The sequence below is a fragment of the Charadrius vociferus genome, unplaced genomic scaffold, assembly GCF_000708025.1.
Source record: "Charadrius vociferus isolate BGI_N301 unplaced genomic scaffold, ASM70802v2 scaffold251, whole genome shotgun sequence".
Lineage (NCBI taxonomy): Eukaryota > Metazoa > Chordata > Aves > Charadriiformes > Charadriidae > Charadrius > Charadrius vociferus.
The window spans coordinates 2,252,844-2,259,024 of NW_009646963.1; positions in this window are offsets into that span (position 1 = coordinate 2,252,844).

The following is a 6,181-nucleotide window of genomic DNA, read 5'->3' on the forward strand; positions in this document are numbered from 1 at the left end:
GATAAGGGCGGGCGGCGGCCCCGCCCCACTGTCGCGAGGAGGCCCCGCCTCCCCGGCGCGGAATACGGCGCTGCGGGCCGGGCGCAAGGGGAAGCGGGACCCAAGATGGCGGCGGGGGGAGGGCGGCGGGAACAAATGCGCAGGAAACACGAGCGTTAAATGCTTAGCAGCCAAACACATTTATTAGTCTTTTTCTTTTTTTTTTTTCTTTTTTTTTTTCCAGGAACCCAAAAATATTTTGTAGTTATAATGTAAGCAACTGAGTTGCACATAATACAATCATATCTTTCAAAAAATAAAAATAAAATAAAAACAAAAAAAGCTGTTTAAAAGCCCAAAAAAAACCTTCAGAAAACTTATAAGTATTACACCATCTCTCAGTTTCAATGAAATGACGACGACTTAATTCCTTATTACTCTTAACTTGTCACACTCCAATAAAACATCACCCTTTTGTTTGTTTGGTTTTTTTGTTTTTCTTTTTTTTGTTTTTCTTTTTTTTTTTTTTCTTCTAAATCCAGCATGAGAAATACAGTACCTGCTATGGCAAAAATACACATAAAATGCAACATTTCAGCTTATTTGTACATTAGTAGAGTTTAAACATTTTATTTTTTTTTTTCTTTTTAAGTGAACCAGTGATTTTAAGTACCACTATACTAAAAGTAAAATAAAAATATAGAAAAGGAGGAGGGAGGGGGGGGGCAGCCAGCCATACAAGAGCACCTTCTCAAGTGCCGAGTTTCTGTGTCCATGGAAAACCCTTAGCAAGTTCAAACATCTGAGAGCGTACGGGATGGAAACAGGGATGAATCCTGGATAGGCAGGACATTGTGTCATCTCCTCTACATCCTCCCCCCCAGTTTGTCCTGTTTCTTTCTTTACTGCACACCAGAGGAGGCGGGGGAGAAACGAGAGCTACGCTAAGAGCTTAGTAAAGGAAGCCATTTCAAGTATAAGAAAAAAAAAAACAACAAACACTTATAGGTAACTTGCAAATAGCATCAATATACACACAGCCACTATTTTTATTATTACAATGTCTGCTTCTGGGGGACAGTGTTTCAGGCAAGAGGACTTCAGCTGTACCTTCCTGTTACCTATTTATGTGCAAAGTAGAAAAGCTGCCTTTTCTAATCCAGCCGGTTTTGGACATCGCTGATTTTCTGTTCTGCAACCTCGTCCCTCTGTTTTGCAAGAAGAGAGGAAGGTGGCGTGATTTTTACCAAGACGACCAGATGAAATGAATCTATTTCTCCATTCCTCTTTCCGACACACCCTTCTCCCATTACTTGTTTGCAACGAAGAGAAACACGCCAAATATCTGATGCCCACCATAAGCCAGTTTCCTGAACAGGTAGAAGGCATTTACCTTTGTAAACATAATCCCTTATGTTTGTGGAACTCAAAGCAGCATTTTGTATCTCCATCCAAGTGGTGGAGATTAGAATAGATCAGAATGCTCCCCTGTCACTGCCCCCCCCCCCCGAAAGATTACATTTGGTTACTTTCATTAGAAGGTGGAGTTTTTTTTCGTTCTTTGGGGAAAATACTTAGCATTTAATTCAAAGTAAACATTACAGAATTTACTGTCAGCAGAGTCATACTGCTGTTTGTTCTGCTTTCTAGATGAGAAAGAAAAAGCATATTCTGCATGTTTTACACAGGGTGCAGCAGAAATCCAAGATACGTATGTGTGTAAATCCTACAGGTGCACATGCATCCTTTTCAGCTTCTTTCTCTGCAGAAGCACTGCATACATTTCACCTTAAGTACTGGCAGAGATGGAGAGGGTGGCATATGGCAATGCTGGAAAGATGGTCCTAAGGCCATGGGGAGCAATGCAGGACAGAGAGGACCAGGGAGTGTCAGATAAGGTTTCAGGTACAGAAACCATTGTCTTGATATTTCAAAGGCCAAATTCCAAAAGGCATGGGCTCATATGCACATCCCTGAGACACACATCCAAGAAAGAAGAAACGGCAACCATGCGATTGGAGAGGGGAGAAAGTAGTAGAGGTTCCCTGACAGCTGTGGGATCTACCCAATGAAGACCTCTTCCCCCACCACCCTCCCAGAGACATTCTGGGAGAGCTGTAAGGCATATACACAAGCAGCATCTACTATCATTCCCTCTGTTCCTACGTTTTATTGGCAGGTGATGGCTTCTGTATATTGTGGACAAGAAGAGACACTGCATTTGAAGTGTCACTGGTAACACACTGAAATTAATTCAGGGAAGGAAACAGAAAGCTACTCTTCCCTTCATCCCTGGAGCAGCAGCATAAAGTGGCAAGGTTCTTCATATTACTGTCCCCTCTCTGGAACTACACACCACCACCTCCCCTTCCTGATGGCAGGAAAAGATGTGTCCACTTGAAGGATGACATTACCAAAAACTATTTAAAGGCAGGGAAAAGTACACAAACTGATTCCAATTTGGTGATCTGACGAAAGAAGCAGCAAGCTCGAAGTACTTCAATCAAGTTTGAAGCTTACCTAAAAGTACAACTAGAGACATGTGACCTGTAGCAACACTGGCATAACTCTAAAGGAAGAGCAGGAGAAGGAAACTGGCATAAAGACAGAGGAGGAGTATGAGTAACTGAATCTCCATCAACTTCTGTTATTTAGGATCTGAGTGTCTGATGGCTTTAATCATTAAAAAAAAAGAAAAGGTTATCTCCCTCCACACAAGCAAACAATGTAAAAAGAATGAGTGACCTTCCTGTAAAAGCCTCCTCATACTTCTATCATGCTTTTTATCTTTAAAGCACTTTACAAACATTTACTAGTTGATCCTCACAAAACCCCTGTGAGGTAGGTAAGTAGTATTATCACCCCCGCTTTACAGATGACAAAACAAAGGCAAAAAAGTTAAATGACTTGCCCAAGGCAAGGGAAGAGTAAGGGCCAATGTTAAAAATCAGGAGTTCCAGGCTTCTGGTCCTGTGCTCAAAACCACTAGTTCAAACATCCTTTTAGAAAGGAGATAACAGATGGAAATAAAAGCCCATTAAGTTTAGAAGACAAGGTAAGATTTAAAAGGTTACATCAGAAGGGGAAATGTACCACGAGGTATTTTTGTGAGTTTAAACTTCAGATTTTTTTTCCTTTTTTTTTTTTTTTTTTTTTTAAAAGGCAATCTGACAGAGTGGAACCCTGATAAGATCACATCTGCAAGGCAGGCACAGATGCGAGAGTGATCATCAAGTCTATTACTTATTACAGTACTGTGAACGTCAACAAAAATAAAACTGCTGCATGAAAACACTGAATAGAGGCAGGATAATCTCTCAGTTTATGATATTACATCTAAGATAATACCAAGGATAATGCAGGTACCATGGTACACCATGGACAAAGGAAAAAGTCAAGTCAAAGGGTCCCTATTAAGATGACAAAGTGGGCAGTGAGATCTACATTTTTCTGAGGAAACTGCTCCTGGAAGCTCAGCAAGCTTCGAGGGAACACACATAATTCACAATGACTGCATTCTGGAGATGTGAGGAAGTGAATCCTTTTCTATGACCATTATGATACCACCTTAGAGTAAAAAAGGATCATTTCTTTTAAATAGAGTGCCTTGTCTACACATCAGTCTACATTCCCTAAAATTTGACACACTGCCAATATTAATGCTAAGTCACCGGCAGTAACACCAGACAACAAAGCACTGGTAGCTGCTGATGTTGAAAAAAACTGCAGTTCTCATAGTCGTGCTTTGATTGGCACTAGAAAGTACCACCTCCACCATACTGTCCATAGCTGTGCTGTCACTGTATAAGCTGTGCCAGAAACAGCAGCAAAGAAAATTTTAGGGAGAAGAAAGTGTAGACATCAAGGACCAGCTCTATTCCAATTCTCCTGGAAGAGCGCAAGGACTGCTGTAATGGAAAACAAGTAGTAAATCCAAAAAAGACAGTACCTATGGCACTGTGTTTCCTGAGCTTGACAAGGGCCAGAACACAGGAGGCGACAGATAATTTCCCAGGTAAAGCTGGTGTCCCATTCACCCTATTGGCCCTGGGTTAACACTGCACGGCTAGAATTCACAATCCTGCGCAAGGTTTAGAGCTGATTTTGCTTTACAGTCAACATTAGTTTTCCGAATCTCTGCCCTGTTAGCTGTTGGCCAACTTCTGAAAAAGAGAGGTTCTTACCAACTCCTTTTTATTTCAAAGTCATCACCTCCCCACTTCCCCAAACTATAATGGATATACCATGGACACAGAAACTCCTAAACAGTTTAGCAAAGCATCTTTGTCCCCTACACCCCCTTTGCAGAATGCATAGTTTACAATTCACTTACAAAATAAAGAAGCAATGCTGACCACATATGGGACCTTTTTTTTTTTGAAAAAAGAACAAACAACCTCTTCTTAAGTTCAGTATCAAAATTCACATTTGCATAATAATACATTTCAAGGCCATTAGAGAGGAATGAGAGCGAAGCAAAGAAAACTGCAGAATCTCTCCTCTCTTTGTCTTCCTGAATAGAGCTGAGGGATCCCACTGGAGTTTCTTTTCAGGGTGGGAATTACGAACCACTACAGCAACAGCTCTTGATCTTGTACACCTCATGTTTTGGGTGGGACGAAGAGGTGAATTATTAGGGAAAAAAAAACAAATGGAAGGAGACACTGCAGATTCCCATGTTTAGCTACAAACAGCTTTGAAGAAACAAAAAATTACTTCAGACTTTTTTTTTTTTTCTTTTAAACACTTCTACCTCACCATTTCAAAAACTCTTTTTTTCTTCTTGTGTAATACCCTGTTCATTTAAATGGCAACATTAAGTGTGCTGGAAGTTGAAGGGTTGAAAAAAATAAATTTTCCTGTTTCTCTTATCAGGACATGGACAGAGAGGGTAAAAGTGTTCCTGCACCCACTATTTAACAGAAGCTACAAAACATCGTCTTCTCTACGTGTATAAATTTGTCTCAAACATCACTGTGTTTCAATTCTCCAGTGCTTACAAAAAATAAAGCCACACGCACTCACACTCATGCACACAAACATAAAGAGAAGCCACATAATACATATACAAACTCAACCTGCAACGGCAGACTAACCTAAAACTATCAACAGCTTCTGTGCATCACATGACATCCCTTCGCACCCCTCCCCCCCTCCCCATGTATTGTGCAGTGTAGAGACCAGCCCAAAGATGCTGCTTGTCAAAAGGGACGAGTGGGCTGCAATCTCCATGTCTGACCTCTTGAAAGAATTAATTGACCATTGTCTCCCCTCCAGCCCAAGCGGCCTCCTCAATTAAACAGTCACTATACTCACAAAGGCACATTCATAAATACCACATTTAACTTACTGCTTGTAAAAACATAGGAGGAGGAAAACGTTAAGCGCTTACACCCCAACCCATCCCTACTGACCCAGCAAGAAGTATCACAATAATGTATCACTTGGTGAGACCTTACTCTACCTTTAGAAGGTACACATTAAAGAAGTCTTCCAACACGTCTTTTTAATTTTTTTTTTTTTTGCATAAATGAATGCTTTTTTTTTGTTTTTGGCTTACGTATTTTGGAATACAGCACACTCACTATAAAGCTCTGTTGTAAGGCTACCCCCTAAAGTAAGGCTGTTCTACCTTGGCTTGCATTTTCACCTCATTTTGCTTCTTCTCCACATGTCCCCAAAACAAAACAAAAAAACCCCACACAGCGCCTTATATAGAAAGGGTAAGCCATATCTGGCAGGGAGAGGGAGGGGAAAGAAAGCATGTAATATAACCATGTCACTAAAATAGCTATTCTAACGAGCTGTGCAACCTGCTCTTCCTGCTCAACAGTAAATGATGAAAAAAATGTTCACTTATGGTTGTGTTTCATCTGAAACAGGAGAAGCTTCCACTTTGTCTCAATTTAAAAAAAACAAACAGACAAAAAAAAAAAAAGAGGAAGTTAATTCTATGAATGCAACAACACACAACAATACCCAAGAGAAGGCATTTAGTGCTCAGGGAATCGTTTCTGGCTAAGCACTGCCTCCTTGTATTGTGCACCCATGCAAACTTCTCCAGTCTCGTCTCTTCCCCTCTGCCTAGTGCAGCCAAGAATGTTTGCTGCAAAAATACTTAATGCTGGCTGGCACAATGCATTCTTCCCTTTTTTTTTTTTTTTAAAAATTTCCTTTTCCTCTGGAGTGCTCGGTATTCATT